The 16,764-nt window shown below is 39.9% G+C and overlaps 1 pseudogene; it reads left to right on the top strand.

Annotated features, from left to right (window-relative positions):
- Positions 1–3,099: 3,099 nt before the first annotated feature.
- Positions 3,100–3,219, top strand: LOC148366047 (U2 spliceosomal RNA; annotated as a pseudogene).
- The last annotated feature ends 13,545 nt before the right edge of the window (positions 3,220–16,764 follow it).

Here is a 16,764-nt window from a genome sequence, read left to right as displayed (position 1 = left end):
GAAGCCTCTGTGTCTTTGTGAGATGAACGAGAACCCGTCTGAAATTTGAAAGGTGGTGAAAGCTGAAAGAGAGATTTCCCCACCCTTTACATAGTAAATTTGTAATCTGATGTCCGCAATCATAAATGCAGTCGCTTAAACTTGAAAAAAAATCACAATAAGCAGAATAATTTGTCATATGGGATCATTTCTTTTTATGCTGCTTATTTTACTGGGAAATTTTGTTTAAATTATCAAAAAAAATTGAAAAATGAACATAATTTTCTGCCAACGGGGCATAAAAACAAGAATTTAGAGCAGTTGTTCTCAACTAGTGTGATTTAAGGACTCACCATCACAAGTACAAGCTGTGACCCACTTCTCAAATTAACATATGAAAGGATGGTGCGGATATAAGCAGAAATAGTATATTCACTTTCCTTTAAAAGAACTAAATTTAATTACTGTATATACTCATATATAGGTTGGGTAGGGTTACTTTAACTGGATTACTTTCAATTACTTTTGGATTACTCCAATACCAAATATGCTAATAAAAGACAAAAGAAACTAAATATGAATAAAATTACTAAATTTTGTGTAGGCTTGGGGAGTAACGGAATACATGGAACGGCAAAAATGATGTTGGCAAGCCGTTTGGATTTATTTTCATTTTGTTTCTGTCACATTTTATGTTAGTTTTGCCGGAGATCAAAGAGATCAAAGCCAGGAGAGAGAGCTTACCACGTGTTGTGAGTCATAATTTTATTCATATTTAGTTTGTTTTGTCTTTTATTAGCATATTTGGTATTGGAGTCATCCAAAAGTAATTGAAAGTAATCAAGTTAAAGTAACCCCACCCAACCCTGTATATAAGCCTACATCACATATAAGCTGACCCCCTAAAACTGCTTTAAAATAGCCACAAATCAAAAGGAATACATACCAAAAATATTTATAAAACGTGTACCTAAACAAGTGTAATAATTCAATTATGTAGATAAAAATGATGAATATACTGGTAAAAAAAAAGCTAAAAATCAAACATTTTTTAAGCATTTACTCTACCATCAAGCAGTTTTTTAATGGCAGACACTTGTACACCATTTTGGTATTTCAAAATGAAATGAAATGATTTCCTTCTTCAACACAATCGTTGTTGTCACTGATTTTCACTTTTCCTTCCTCTGATCACGAACTTTGTTGGCCCCCATTATAATGGGCAAATAAAAAAATAAAACTAAGAAAAACACAATAAAATGAGATGTGGTCTCTCTGTAACACGATCGACTGAGCAGAAAGAAATTGAGTATGGCATTATTGCCATCTACTGTTAAGGAGTGTATTACATCCTTAGTTTTTTTTTATTTTTTATTATTAGCGTATTTTGCCAAGGCAAAGTCCCAGGAACCACTGCAAAAAAAGGGTCATGACCCACTTTTGCGTCCTGAACCACCAGTTGAGAAACACTGATTTAGAGAAATGAACCTTTAGTGGTACTTTTATTCTCTTTTCCTACAACTCTGCTTCACTAAGCCTACTCGCCATATGGGCAAGAATAGAAGGAAGGGGCTTCCTCGATGTGGGGACAAAGATCTGATCAAGGCTTCTCATGCCAACTAACCCTTTATAATATATTTTTTAAATAAAACAAAATAACATTTTGGCATTCTAGGAAAATGCTTGTGAAAACATATAAGTTATGGTATTGACTGAGTAAATAATCAAATAATTACCTCCTGGAGCGACTAAGCCCTTAAAGACGCATATGTTTTCTCCTCCATTGACTTGTTGGAGCACTTTAAGTTCGTTTTGATGTAAATCCCGGATGCCGTGTCCCAGGTACGTCATGGTCACAGTGACGTTGGATTTTTTTGCTTCTTTTTGCATGTTGAGAAAACTCTGAAAGCACCACAGTAGTATAAGAAACATGCTGGGAGGTCGCTGGTTCAAGCTGGTTCAAGCCTCGGCCGAGTCATACCTAAGACTTACAACATTGGTACCCATTGCCTCCCTGCTTGGCGCTCGGCATTAAGGTTTGGAATTGGGGGGTTTGGTCACCTAATGACTCCCAACACAGCAGTTGGGTCTAAAAACCCGGCGCCGATCGAAGGCGACAAGTCACGTCGATAGCTTCGCATGACAAAATGATTTCCGGTAGATATCATGTTGATGGTTGATACTGGCTGAATAATAAATAAATAATAAAATAATGCTTATTTTCACGTCAAAAGGCCAAAGGGCTGCTGCCACCATCTGGTGAAATTGTGATTTATTTATTTTTTTATGTACCGTAAATTCCGGACTATAAGCCGCTACTTTTTTCCCAAATGTTCAGCCCTGCGGCTTATTCAGTGAAGCGGCCAATTTAAGGATTTTTTCTAACGGCCACCAGCGGTGCTGGAGTATTAAAGGTAAGATTAAGACCAGTAGAATATGTGCGCCAAGAAAGACTGCAACCTCTAAATTTAAGTATACATTTTCAATAAAGTTAAGGTAAGTTCCAATAATGAGGAAGACGCCCTTGATGGCGATAGTTATGAGAAGGTTAAGGACGATCTACTTTGAATTTCACAATTACGGGATGCTTTTTGTTGAAAGGCACGTTTGATACATTGCGAGTGTGATCCTACTAGCGTGTTGGTACATTTTAACGGCACGGTTTGGGATGAAAGTTATATTATTATTATTAAAGCTTTGAAAACTCTCTCGGCGTACCGTCTTTCTTCGTAAATATGTGTAACCATGTATAATATGTATTTGCAACTGTATATTTTTGTAATGTATTTATTTTAGAGATGTATTCTGTTATGTGTTCTACGGACGAATCAAAAAGAGGGGGCGGAGCAAACGCGGGCTGATGGGAATTGGGGTAAAGCTGAGTTACCGGTAGATCTGTCTGTTGTTGCTGCCGACAATAGTGGATTTATATTTTTCCCACCCTTAACTTTGGAAATATACATTTTGTTTCCTTGGATTACTTTCAACGGGACCAGGACTTTACAAGTCTGCATCATACGTTAATTACAGGTATCATTTTCCATTCACGATGCCAACTGTGGTTCTGAAATTGCAAACTATTTATGTAGTAATGACCTTACCCTGTGGTTAGGACTCAACATAGCTTGGCCTTTGCCATGATCTTTGATTTTTGCAATCCGGAGATGGAATAAGAGCTTGCTCTGTCCACTCCATGCATCGGCCCGGTATTGCAGTACCTCCGGGAACGGTGCATTCGCAATGATCGCAGCAAGGCTTTAGGGCTAGGACCTTAGCTTGGCCTTTTGGCTGAGAAAAAGTGTCCCGGCTCCTAGGCTTTGTAGCGTATTATGAACTGACCGATAACGGATAATGGATAATGAATAACGAAAATAGAACAATAACCCTTAAAAACCCCAAAACCCCAGTAATGATCATGAAACTTACAGCCTGGTTTGAGTTGAACTTGTGTTTGAGACGTAAGCTTTAAGCTCTAATACGGACGCACGCGGCTTATACATGGGTGCGGCTTGTGTAAATGCAAAAGTGACAATTCTCCTAAAGGGTAGCGGGTGCGGCTTATAATCAGGTGCACTCTATAGTCCGGAATTTACGGTAATTAACATTACTAACACATATTATCTTATGACAGAGGCCGCGGGCCAGTTAAAATTTGACCATGGGCCAAACTGGCCCACAGGCCAGACATTGGACATGCCTTGTTTAGGATGCAAGAGGAGAAATCTTGTAATCAGTGTATCTTGGTTTACTAACCCTATTTTATTTATATATCAGTTTTATTATCTACTTTCCTTTTTGGTCAATAAACCTTTTATTAGCCTCAACATATATTTGTATGCACACTGATAGGGTTTTAGAAATTAACCTAAATAAGATTTGGTGTCAGAATTTACAGTCCCACAATGATACACTTCAAATTGCAATGGCAAGTCATATAAATGACAAGAAGATTCATCAAATAATCAAACACAAACACAAATTTGATGTTCTCCAGTTTAGGAAATCCCAAATCAATGGGTGTGTGCTCTAAACACATGCTGCTTTCTCCAAGTTCAGCAGTCAGATGTCAAGCCCAACAGAATAATCAAATGTACCGCAACCTTGATGTGTAGCTCTGTGATGAATCAGTTCCTTGTGGATTCCTCATCTGAGTAGCTCGCCACTTGGATGACCAAGATTTTCAATAATTCAAGGAATTGAGGAATTCTCCAAGGAGCGGAAAAAAGACCTGGCCAAAGCTGGTCTAGTTCTGGATTTATGTCCATTGTGAATCACATCGTCACCGGGTGGAGTCAAAACGAAGAAAATAAGCGATTTGGTCTTGCTAACAATTGCGATTGATAATCTCAGGTTCTGTTTGTCGTTTGTGCTGGTGTGAGTGCTCTGCCGGCAGCGTGTAATTGCAAAAGATGTGCCTTTGTACTTTTTTGCAAACTTTATTGAAAGAGGGAATGACAAATCTTTGTTCGTTAATCTAAATAATACATTGATTTCGATAGTTTAGTTCTATTTTGGCAGCACGGCGGATGAGTGGTTAGCGCGTCGGCGGCACAATTCTGAGGCCATGGGACCAAACCTTCCTGTGTGGAGTTTGCATGTTCTCCCTGTCCTTGTGTGAGTGTCCTCCAGGCACTCTGGTTTCTTCCCACATTTAAAAAACATCCATTTTAGGTTATTTAGCCGGTTCAAATTGTCCTTGTGTGAATGAACAAGTGAGTTGACTGTCTCTGTGTGCCCTGCGATTGGCTGGCAACCAGTTCAGGGTGTACCCTGCCCACTGCCCGAAAATGGCTGGGATGGGCTCCAGCTCACCCGCGACCCTACTGAGGATAAGCGGTGCAGATAATGGATGTATGGATGGATAGTTATATGATCAAACATTTACTCCAATGTGTTTCGTATCAAATTTGAATCTTTTATTTAAGTGTGTAATTATTTTTGTATTTCCGACTGCCTTTGAAAGAGGGTTTCAACATGCTATTCCAAAAGGACCTGTTTTCTGCCATGACGTGCAGTCCTCTGTGAGCTGAGAGATGAGAATGATCCTCTTCTGTTGCTGAGATGAGGGCAGGAATTGCTCAGATTTCCTCTGATTGAAGCAAGACTCGAGGACTTCTTGGTGACACTCGGCAGGTAGATGTCGTCTTTGTTAGCGCTGCGAGAGCGTGGCTTGATGTTGGCGAGCTGGGGAGGCAATCAGAAAAAATTGTGAATAATTCAGACCTAGGAGGTGCCTGATTAATTTTTTTCACCACTATGATGATTACTTTAGTGCAGGGGTCACCAATATAGTGTCTGTGAGCGGCGGGTGGCCACATAACTCACTCAATGCTAGACATTTCTCTCAAATGGGAAGAGTGGCTGCCAGACAATCTTTGCATTTTGACTCATTTTTGAAGGCCTACAGAAGATATATCCTTAGCTATGTAGGCACAGGAAATATCAAAAGAATGCTTGAACCCTCATCTTTTATCAGAAAAAATGTATGTTTCTAGCTTTTACCATTATTTGGTCAACAACAGTTGAACATGGCTAATGTTCTTTAAAATACTTACTGAAAAGCCTTCTAAAGGAAAATATTTTTTTGTAAAAAGAATGCATTCCAGGCAGAACTAACACTGCTATGGCTTTTTTTTGCATTTGGTATAGCTTCAATTTCTAAACATGACTTCTATAAACAAAAGGGCACTTTGCCCGCAAAATAAAATTTTATTGCAACTACACTAGACCTATGCATGAATTGAGCCAGGACTTTTCAGCACCCGATATTTCCAGTGACAATTTTCACGGCGATCGGTTCCTGTGGACGTGGACAAAATGTCATCCCTCTTCCCCAGCGATGATGAAGCGTTAACCATCTGTACTTATCCATTTATTACCACACTGCTTCACTACACCTACTCGTGACAAGGTGCTGTATACACACTCTCAATTGCTGGATATAGAAAGCAACACCGGAAACTAACGGCTTGCTCAATGTGTGGACAAAGATCTGATCAAGGCCAATCCTGCCATCGAAAGGTGATGTATCATTCTGAAATCAGTCCCAGAGTCTTTATGCTTACCGATGATCTGCGATGAAATGTTCATAATAGTAATAATATATATATTGTCAAGAACCAGGACGGACTCTCGGATCCAATAGCGTTTGTTTAAAAGGAGTTTTTATTGGAAAGAGTTGTTGGAGCTGGCTTGTGACGCCGGCGCTTGATGGTCATCAACCTCTTTGGGCGGAATGGCAGCTCCGTGACAGGTAAGTGGAAGGTACAGCTTAGCAGGTAAGTCGATGGCCAGGGCGGGAGAGCAGGTCGAAAAACGTGGGACGGAAACAGGTAAAAAAAAAAAAACGGAAGACAGGCATGAATCAGGCAAGAGGAGTCGTAAGTACCGGTACTTTGTAGTCTGGAGAAACACACAGGGATACAAAAAGTATGGTCTGACGTCCATCTCTGGACGCAGACTGCTTAAGAGGAGAACGTCAGCCACGTCACTTAGGCGATCACGATATATATATATATATATATATATATATATATATATATATATATATATATATATATACAATAGGCCAAATTTAGATAACAAAAATGTACAATATTTCAGTTGGTTAATAAAGACTCCAAAATGTTTGACACTTATTTTGAATTGCATTACAGAAAATCAATAACTTTATCACAATATTCTTATTTTCTGAGACAGTCCTGTATATTATTATAATGCAACGCATGTGTGACATAAAGTATTGGAGGATTTGTTTCAGTGTTTAGAAGTAAACTCATTTTCACATAATGAACACACCAATAATCATATGCACTTCCTGCAATATTTATATGGCAGTGCTATGGTGTTCATTACAACATATTGTCATCATTATTACTGACAAAGTAAGGATTGATTGTTTCAGTGGTTGGATGGATTGGATTGATTGATTTTTGATTGTCTGATCGGTTGGTTCTTTGATTGGGTGGTCGGGATGGATGGATTGTTCTTTGGTTGGTTGGTGTTTAGGGTGGATGGATTGATTGATTGATTTTTGATTGGTTGGTTCTTTGATTGATTGAAGCTCTAGCCTCCAACTCTACATTTTGGAGACATGTTTGCCAAAGCTGTATAATGTGAATGTAAAACAATTGACACATATAAAAACGTTTTTTGTTATTTTTTACTATGTTAGCATGGAATTTTTTTAAAAAGTTATCAGTTATGATCACCGATATCCTGAATAAATATTTTAGTTGTTATCAGTAGAAGAAAAACTGTCCTTGACCATCACCTTTATACTAAAGACTCAAGTCAAAATATTACACGTAGTTCCTGCCTGACTGAACCGAGATGTAATGAACACATCAAAAGTATTTTTAAGGAGTAAAGCTGACAACTGACAATATGTGAGTGAAGAACACTTACTCGAGTATCTCTGCCTCCTTCGCAGAACAAAAAGAGATCTTGCAACAGCAACCGACTGTTCCGTCGGATTCTTCTCAGTGATTCCTTCTGGTAAGACGCCATTATATTGGAGCAGCTATAACAAAAGGACAAGCAATGAGTTGAAGAGTTTCACAAAGGAACGGGCTACTTAAGACTGACTCTTGGCCAGGAAAAGGTCCGGTATCTTGTAGAGATGAAGCAATATCCTCATGTCGGCAATCCATTAGATGTGCAATTTAATCACTATACCAGGGCCCACATGCAGGATTTAAAATATATGGTAGTTTAACTGGACAAATCAATTTGGAAAGGGGTACAAGGCAGGGGTGTGGACTCTCTCCAAGCCCTTTTGCACTATTCATTGAATCTTAGCACAATTATTTAGACAAGATGAATGGATCAAAGGAGTAGTCGCAGGAAAAGAACATAAGATAGCATCGTTAGCAAATGGCATAATGATTTATTTAACTCAATCCGACAACACTTTCCTACACTGATGGAACTCCTAGAAATTGTAAATACTCAGGCTAACGAAGACATAGACTCTACTAATGAATTGTGTTCCATCACAGGGAATAAAGGAGGGATACGGTTTTAATAAGAATAGCAAATCAATAAAAAAAACTAAGGGGTCGAACTCATGAGAAAATTGCACATACAAAAGTGAATGAACAAATTAAGAGGAATCAGTTAAAATGGCCAAATATAGTATTAGATATGAGTTCAAGAATATACTGTAGTTACGATGTGTGTTCTGCCAAAGCTCTTGTATGATTTCCATTCTCTACCATTGTTGGTTCATACCTATCAAAATTTCTTGAAGGGGTTAAGTGAAAAATAAGGTTTATTTGGGGTTGGAAAACCTCAGAATTAGATACAGGACTCTGCAGCATCCTAAGGATAAAGGGAGGCTGGCTTTGCCAAGCCGACAGGAATACTTCTACGTAGCACAAATTAGACCCCGGATTTATTATTGTGAAGATGGATATGTCGGCAAATGGAAAAGTATAGAATTAGAGATGGCAAACACGGAGGTACATAATTTAATAGCACATAAAACCGTTTCAAAACATTAGGTAACCAGTTGGGAGCAATAACATACAGTACAATAGGAATATGGAATAGGATTGTTAGGAAATCTGAATTATAAAGGGGGCAATTTAGAGTTAGTTTGCCTTAGATGACAGATTTATTCCCATGCACGTTCAGACTCTGTTCCTGCTTGATACCCGTTGCCAACCTGTTTCCGGACCTGACTCTGCCCCGTTCTGCCTTCCCGATATCCGACCTGTTTTACCCCGCTACCTGCCTGATACCTGTTGCCGACCTTGCTTCTGAACTTGAGACCACCCTTGCTTTCCCGTCCCGGCTAACGACTTGTATTTCCTGCCAATCTTCGACCATCCTCGCTCGACACGGAAGTGCCACTTCCACGTTCCTGCCTCCTGCTACCCATGTCCGTTGATCCTCGGATCGTGGAAGCAAGCCCTTCTCTCCCTCTTATCAATAAAACTGAGTAAACGAACGCTACTGTGTCCTGTCTCTGTTCCTGGCATCGTGACACTTTAAGGAAGATGGCTTGAAGGATGGAATGAAGAGGAAACCAAGCAATAAGGTTGGTGAGCGCAGACAAACAGGTTCCAGATATAGCTTTGCAGACGATCTGACCCAGGTAGGATGTAAGGGCAGGGCTTTAAATATATCTCGATTGGCAGGGAATTCCGTACAGCTGGTGGTTAACAAGAACAGAGAGGTGGAACTGATCGGGGTGCAGTGACAGAGCAGGGAGATGATTGGTGCTGATGATTGGTGCTGGCAACAGCCTGTCAATCATAGGTATTACGAGACGTTGGCTCCTGTCCATTCTCTAAAAGGGAACTCAAGTGGTCTATATTACAAGTGCCCCACACACTGTTTTAATTACAAAGCACTGTAAAATTGTGAGTATCACATGTGGATTGTGATACAAAGATGGCCGACCTTAATCGACAGCCAAGGCCTGTCGTCTGCTTTTTGTTCTGATTGGCTGAAAACAGGCTCTGTCGGATGTATGAATTATGTCAATGTTGTTTGAGTCAATTTAAATTTCTTGGTATTTAGCGCGCCCCTGTGGACATTCTGTCTCAAAAAAGTTCTTATATAATTTGCCCTGGTTGATTAAAATCATACTTTTTTTTCTATTCCACGCGTAAACACACACACCAAAATAATTTTTAAGGTGCTAAGGATACAAATCTTCAGCTTTACTTTTGCACGATTTAATCAGATATAAATGTCCAAGTCATTTTATCGTACCCTGTTGCTGTTGGCTCAGCAGTGCAAGCTTCTCAGTTCAACACTTTCCGCAATACTGCGCTAGGCAAAAAGTCGAGCACTTTTACCTAGATGTTGCAAATATTTCCCGCTTTGACTGATTTGTGGCACTCAAAACCGCCACACCGGCCAAAACATTCCTGATTAAAACGAAAACGCACTATCCAACTAAACACCAGAGCCTGCTGCAGCTCAAATGACAGTAAGAAAATGAAATGTAGCCTGAGGAACTAAATTTTAAATCTTGCATTTGTTCTCTTGAGGTGTTACCAAATGATTGTCATCTGCTCGGCTGATTGCTTTTACTACATGAGTTGGATTGCAAATTAGTGTCCGGTGAAGGCGAAAGACTTTCTGATGTATGGCCACGTGTTCAGACTTTGAAGAGAAGAGCTAGAGAGAAGCAATGCAGTTGAGGACATTTGTTACAAAGTTTCAAGATAATAATAATAATAGTAATAATAATACATTGTTGTCACGGTTGCCATGGCGCCCAAATGGCCCCGCCCGTGTGGCGCCAGCTGCGGGTCGTTGACAGATTGGCTTCCCTTCTATTTAAGCTCAGTGCTCTCACTCTTCCTTTGTCAGTCCGTCAACGAACCTCTGCCGCACAAGATGTGGGTTTTGACTCGGTCCTGTTTCCTGTTGATATTTTCTGTCTGGTATTGTTCCCGTTTATTTTGTCCTGTTTAATACCGGTTTCCAGTTTCGTTCCCGTCTAGTTTGTCCTGTTTAATTTCGATATCCTGTTTTTTTTCCCGTTTATATTATCCTGTTTAATATCGGTTTACAGATTCGTTCCCATCTGCAATAGTTGTACAAACAACTTTTCTTTTTTCACCTGTCCTGCTTGCACCGACCTTCTTCGGAGGCATAGTTAGGGGCTAAAACACTCCGTTCACCGATATTAAAAGCGAAAGCAAAAAGAGGCAAGTGCACACGTGATAACAGTTGGTCACGAGGGGTGGGGGCGATCTACACGATCTACACCCGTACGCCGCTCAGCATCGCACTCTAGCGTATGCACTCACGCGTTTCCGGCGTTCGAACTCCGAATTTTTGACCGAACAGCGAAGCAAGAATTTCTCGAAATTTTTGGTCGAACACCGATTTGTTCGAACTGAGAGGCGTTCGAAAACCGAGGTTCCACTGTATGTAATTTCCTTCCAGACACAAGGTCGCGTCTGATTGCTCCTTTGGTATTTCAGGGTGTGAGTATATGTTCTGCCCAGTCTTTCTTTCATGTTTTGTTCAGTTAGAGTTGGTTAGCATTAAATTGCAGGGTATCGTCGGCATGCCACTCCTGTTGTTGTTCTGTCCACATGTGGTAGTTTTTCTTGTTTCTCCTTCCACGTTTTGTTCTTTTAGAGCTGGCCGGTGTTGGGAAATTGTCCTTGTTCTAACCACGCATGAGTGCTCCCTTCAGCATTGTCTTCCTTTAATATTTTGTTCAGTGAGAGAGAGTAACCAAACATTATATTCCATGGGCTCGTCATCATGGCACCTTTGTGGGCCTCCAAGACTCTCGTTACTTTATCCATGTCTGGGAATATTTCTTGTGTTTTCCTATTTTCAAGTTTTGTTCCTTTCAGAGCCTGTGGATGTTGGAACATAATTTTGTTTTAACAACACGTGAGTGTTCCCTGAGTTATCTTGATTTCATGTTTTGTTCAGTTAGTTACTGTTCCAGCATTAGATTTCATGGTCTCATCGCCATGTGTGGGTATTGCCACCTATCCCAAGTTTTCTTACACGTTTTGTTAAGATATAGTGTTTCAGCATTGTTTTTATGGTCTTGTTGTCATGGCAAACTTGTTGTTATTCTGTACACAAGTGGGAACGTTTCTTGTATGGTCTTCCTCTCATGATCTGTTCTGTTTGTTCTATCGACAAATGAGTGCTCTCGCCATCCTCTTGAATTCACGTTTTGTTCAGTAAGAGATAATTAATGTCCAAGCGTTATGTTCATGGTCTTGTCATCACGGCACTCTCGTTGTTATTCCATCTACGAGTGACAATGTTTCTTGTGCTGTCTTCATTTCATGTATTGTTCGATTAGAACTGGTTGGTGTTGGAACATTATGTTGTTCTATCCACGCATGAGTGTTCCCTATGTCCTCAGTTTCACGTTTGGTTCTGTTAGAACTAGTTAGTATTCAGTCATATCCCGTATTGTCCTACTTTCATGATTTGTTCAGTAAGGGTGTTCCGGTATTACATTTCATGGTCTCGTTGTCATGTGTGGACATTTTCTACGTGTTCTTTTAGTCATATGCCGTGTTGTTTTACTTCCATGTTTTGTTTAGGTAAATGCCGTTTATGATTTAACATGACGTAGCAGTAATGTGTGGTTAAGCCTGTGTGAATAGCTATAATCGTTATGAATTCACAGGATCCTTCATTGTTGTATTTATGTGCACTATCCAATACCAATTCTTTCTCTGTTAATAAATCGTCTTCTAAAATCTTATTGTGTTTCTTAATTTATAGGATCTGCTTTTCTGGCCATGAAATGATCTCTTTTACGGTCCAGTATCATTATTGATAAACATTGTTTTCGAGTAAATACAAGCAGTGAAATATCTTTTCTTACCTGCCTGCAACCAGACATGATTTAAAGTTGTCATAAATTACCATTTGGATCCCTTTCCCTCTTACATTTTTCAACAGGTCAAAATAAATCACACACTTTAGGAGAAAAATGTTTGAAAAGCACACAAAAGACCATTCAAGTGTTTACCTTTTAAAGCCGATGTATTAAAAGTCAACAATGAGCAACATCCAAGCTGTCAGGTTGCAAAGCGATACTGACACTTCTTTAGTTTTCCAACAAGTGACACCTGAGAAGCTCACACTTCCTCAGGTGATCAACGCTGACCTGTGACTTTCAGATGCGGCTTACGTGTCACGCGTTTGCATATCATCTTATTTTCATCATTATTTTGGAGTGGAAATACAGCATCAAGTAAAACATAATGATATGATCATTTTAATAGTAAACTAATTATGAATACAATTATGACTCACATCACGTGGTAAGCTTTCTCTCCTGGCTTTGATCTCCGGCAAAACTAACATAAAATGCGACAGAAACAAAATGAAAATAAATCCAAACAGCTTGCCAACATCATTTTTGCCGTTCCATGTATTCCGTTACTCCCCAAGCCTCCACAAAATTTAGTCATTTTATTCATAATTAGTTTCTTTGGTCTTTTATTAGCATATTTGGTATTGGAGTAATCCAAAAGTAATTGAAAGTAATCCAGTTAAAGTAACCTTACCCAACCCTGATTATCAGTATATCATATCAGAATAAGTGATTTGTCTCTATCAGTCTGAAAAACGTGGTACTGAAAAATAAATTATACTATTTTCTCTAATAAACACGGCTTTCTCTCTGTTTTGAGTTTCTGTAAGTCTGAGTTTAGACACTAGAGGGTGGAAGAAGCCTTTAGTTATTTTTCAACCCACTGCAGTGGACTGTCGTATGAAAATAAAGTAAAATTATACGTGGTAGAGTAATCCCGTTGATCAGTTTCATGTGTCAACCAAATCTCTATTTAATTTGATTGATGTTTTCAAAATAAGCACTTGCTGCACACATGTCTTTCCATTTATGATTTAAAAAACAGCATAGGAGTGAAAAATGTCAAATTCCTGGTAGCTTGGATGTGACAGCTGTGCAAAGCGATGGTCATTTCACATTGATTTGCAATGTCGCACTCTGTCACATTTCATTTTCTTCAAATTAGAAGACATTTTGCTGACAGGTGACCTCTTGCCTCATGTGTACCCCTTATGGGTGGCCATCATAGTACTACACGGTGGCAAATTTATCATAATCAAAGTTTGGGGCATGGGCGTAACTAGCTCATTTTTGGGGTGCACCCCCAAATTAACTGAAGCACCCGACAAACTGTAGCATTTTAAAACTCTCTTTTCCTTAATAAAGAACAGGATAGGTGCCCTGCGATTGTCTGGCAACCAGTTCAGGGTGTCCCCTGCCCACTGCCCGATGATTGCTGGGATGGGCTCCAGCACCCCCGCGACCCTACTGAGGATAAGCGGTGCAGCCAATGAAATGAGATATGATGAGAATAGGCTTGAATATGATGAATAATGCTAGATAAAAAAAAAAGTAAAACAAACAAAAATGTGAACAACACAGCGTTGAAAAAAATCCACTGCCTTGAAATGGTTCAGTCAATTGGATTCTTAGCATCGCTGTCGCCCCCTTCCTCCTCTTTTGCTGGGCTAGTGTCACTTGCAGCATAGCGGAGGAGTCTGTGGAAAATCCGGTGTATTACGGTGAAAGTATGTTATACAATGGTTAGGTTGAACAACTAGTTTGCAACCCAATACCATGACTTTGCTATCATCAACAGATATTAGTCCTCATTTTAGCTACATTTAATTGAATACAAGAATGATCAACCTAGCTTAATTTATGCGTGTGTTAGCTACGTGTGTGGTCATCCTCCCAGCACCAAATTAACAGTTTTTTCTGCAAAAGCCACCCTGGTCAGGTGAGAGTCTATTACCCACCGTAACTAAAAAGAAATACACAAAACATCTACTTAATCTATTCGTATATGGTTGTCGATAGGAGAGACCACAGGTAAAACACTCAAAGGGAAGCTAACTATGAACAGTGGCTGAAGTTAAAAAATCCAATCCAGAACATAATTTAAGATGTATTGTTGACCATATCAGATTTTGATTTGATTTGATATTAAAAAAGTTATGAAGTAACAAAAAAAGAAAAATAACTACTCAGGAGGTAAAGCGCTCGTCTTGGGATCAAGGGATCCCAGTTCGAATCCCGGCTCTTCCGTGTTACATGTCGAAGTGTCCTAATACCCCCAATAAGCAGGTTAGCGCCTTACATGGCTGCAAGGCCGCTATTGGGAAATGTGAAGCACATTGTAAAGCGCTTTGGGAAGTCATTGACTTGAAAAGCGCTATATAAATGCAGATCTTTTTATAGGGCGGCAGTAGCTCAGGAGGTAGAGCGCTCGTCTTGGGATCAAGAGATCGCAGTTCGAATCCCGGCTCCTCCTTGTTACATGTCGAAGTGTCCTTGGGTAAGACACTGAACCCCTAATGCCCCAATAAGCAGGTTAGCGCCTTACATGGCTGCACGACCGCTATTGGGAAATGTGAAGCACACTGTAAAGCGCTTTGGGAAGTCTTGACTTGAAAAGCGCTATATAAATGCAGATCATTTCATTTCATTTCATTACTGATTTTATGGTACTGAAATCTTGGTAATAAAATAGATGGTGTTGTTTCGTCTGGCAGAGCCACTTGGTATTATATTTCTGCAAACAGCCAGAGTCTCTTGGCATATTTGGCAGACGCAGTTGATTTGGATTTTGGTGAAAAAAATATTTTACATTCCATTTGCCCTGAAGCAGCGGCCCTTACAATCAACTTTCCTTTTTTTTAGGTTATGTTGAAACACTGACAATCAGTTGAAATATTTATTATTTGATCGTGTATTACTTTTTTAAATGGCTGATTTCATATTTCTAATGACTGAAAGCTGTTTTTATGTGGCTGTTGGTGGAAAGGGATGGAAACAAAGAAAAAGTGTGCCGAAAAAATGTGCGTAACCAAGTGAAACACCTAAAAGTTATCGACAGGTTTGCAACCCTCAAGGTCAAGCGACTCAGGTTAAGTTGTAATGTGTAGGGTTGAATTATAACGTGTTGAATAGAAAGCATTATTATCTAATAAGTGTCATGCTTCTTCTTCTGTATGTATATGTGTACTCTATTAGAAATAAATGAGTAAAAACTGGGCATGGCAGAGTCATAGAGTTTCTGCTTAGCTCAAAGTGCAATGTGATGATTACAAATGGGAAGTAACACTTCTGAGCAGTGTTGAATAATCCAGTGTTGAAAGGGATTTTAAGTGAAAATAAATGAATGAATAACTGGTCAGACCCTGTAGGTCAGGCATGGGACCCGCCAGTAATGTTGACCGCAGTATAAAATAAATTTGTACCCCCAAAAAATCACCATTTTACCAGATGATGGCTGTAGCCCTTTGGCCACCTTCGCTTGGCTTTCTCTGACAATGTTCATTTCCGATTGTAAATCTAAAAAAAAGGAAAGTTGATTATGAGGGCCCCCGGTTCCAGGGCAAATGGAAATTGGAGTATTTTTTTTCACCGAAATCCTAATCAACTGCTTCTGCCTAATTTGCCAAGAGAATGTGGCTGTTTTCAAAAAATCGAATATCAAGCGGCACTGCCAGACGAAATAGGCTGACTACAAAATGCTAACTGGAAACGAACGCTATAAAAAAGTGAAGCAACTGGAAGCTCTTTTAACAGCACAGCAGTGCTTTTTCACCGGACCCGCGAGGCAAATGAAAATGCTACAAAGGCGAGCCACGAGGTAGTCGGCCCTGATCGCCAAGCACTGCAAACCCCCAACTAAGGGTGAATCTATTAAAGACTGTTGAAAGAATGGCAGGCTGAAGAGTTGGCCCTCACACATTTTCAGCTTACCAAATCTGGCACCCCTAAAGCTCTGAACCTAAAATCGCCCCTGATTTGGGGTAACCTAATGCAGTGTTTCTTAACTGGTGGGTCTAATCTCGTAAACTGGTCGCGGACCCCTATTGAGCATAGACAAACGCAGATGCAGCAGAGAATGTATGAGATATGAATTTTATTATCTTGAATACTGAGCCACTAAGCTATTTGGCGTTGGTGAGATACAGGCGCGGCAGGGGTAGCTTGTGAGAGTTATGTAGTCTAGCCGCAGTAGGCCGGACCTGCAGTGCTGCTAATGCCTTCCCCTCCCGATGCCGCTTCAGTCTTTTCTCAAACGCGTTAATAATCCATGGAGCACCCGCTGTGTGCTCATTATTTTATTGTGCTCTTCTGACCTTCCTCAGAGTCCACACAAAGCAAACTGTCACTGTTTGTTTTGGGGGAACACATTGACTTGTGTGCCCGCCCCACTGTTTTACTGACAGCATCCACCAGCCTATTACTGTTGCCCATACAGACAGTCACGCCCACCCAACACA

The sequence above is a fragment of the Urocampus carinirostris genome, chromosome 5 (genome assembly GCF_059441175.1).
Source record: "Urocampus carinirostris isolate Australia breed hairy pipefish chromosome 5, RoL_Ucar_1.0, whole genome shotgun sequence".
Taxonomy (NCBI): Eukaryota; Metazoa; Chordata; class Actinopteri; order Syngnathiformes; family Syngnathidae; genus Urocampus; species Urocampus carinirostris.
The sequence above is the reverse complement of the archived record's forward strand: the minus strand, read 5'-3'. Positions and strand labels throughout refer to the sequence as shown.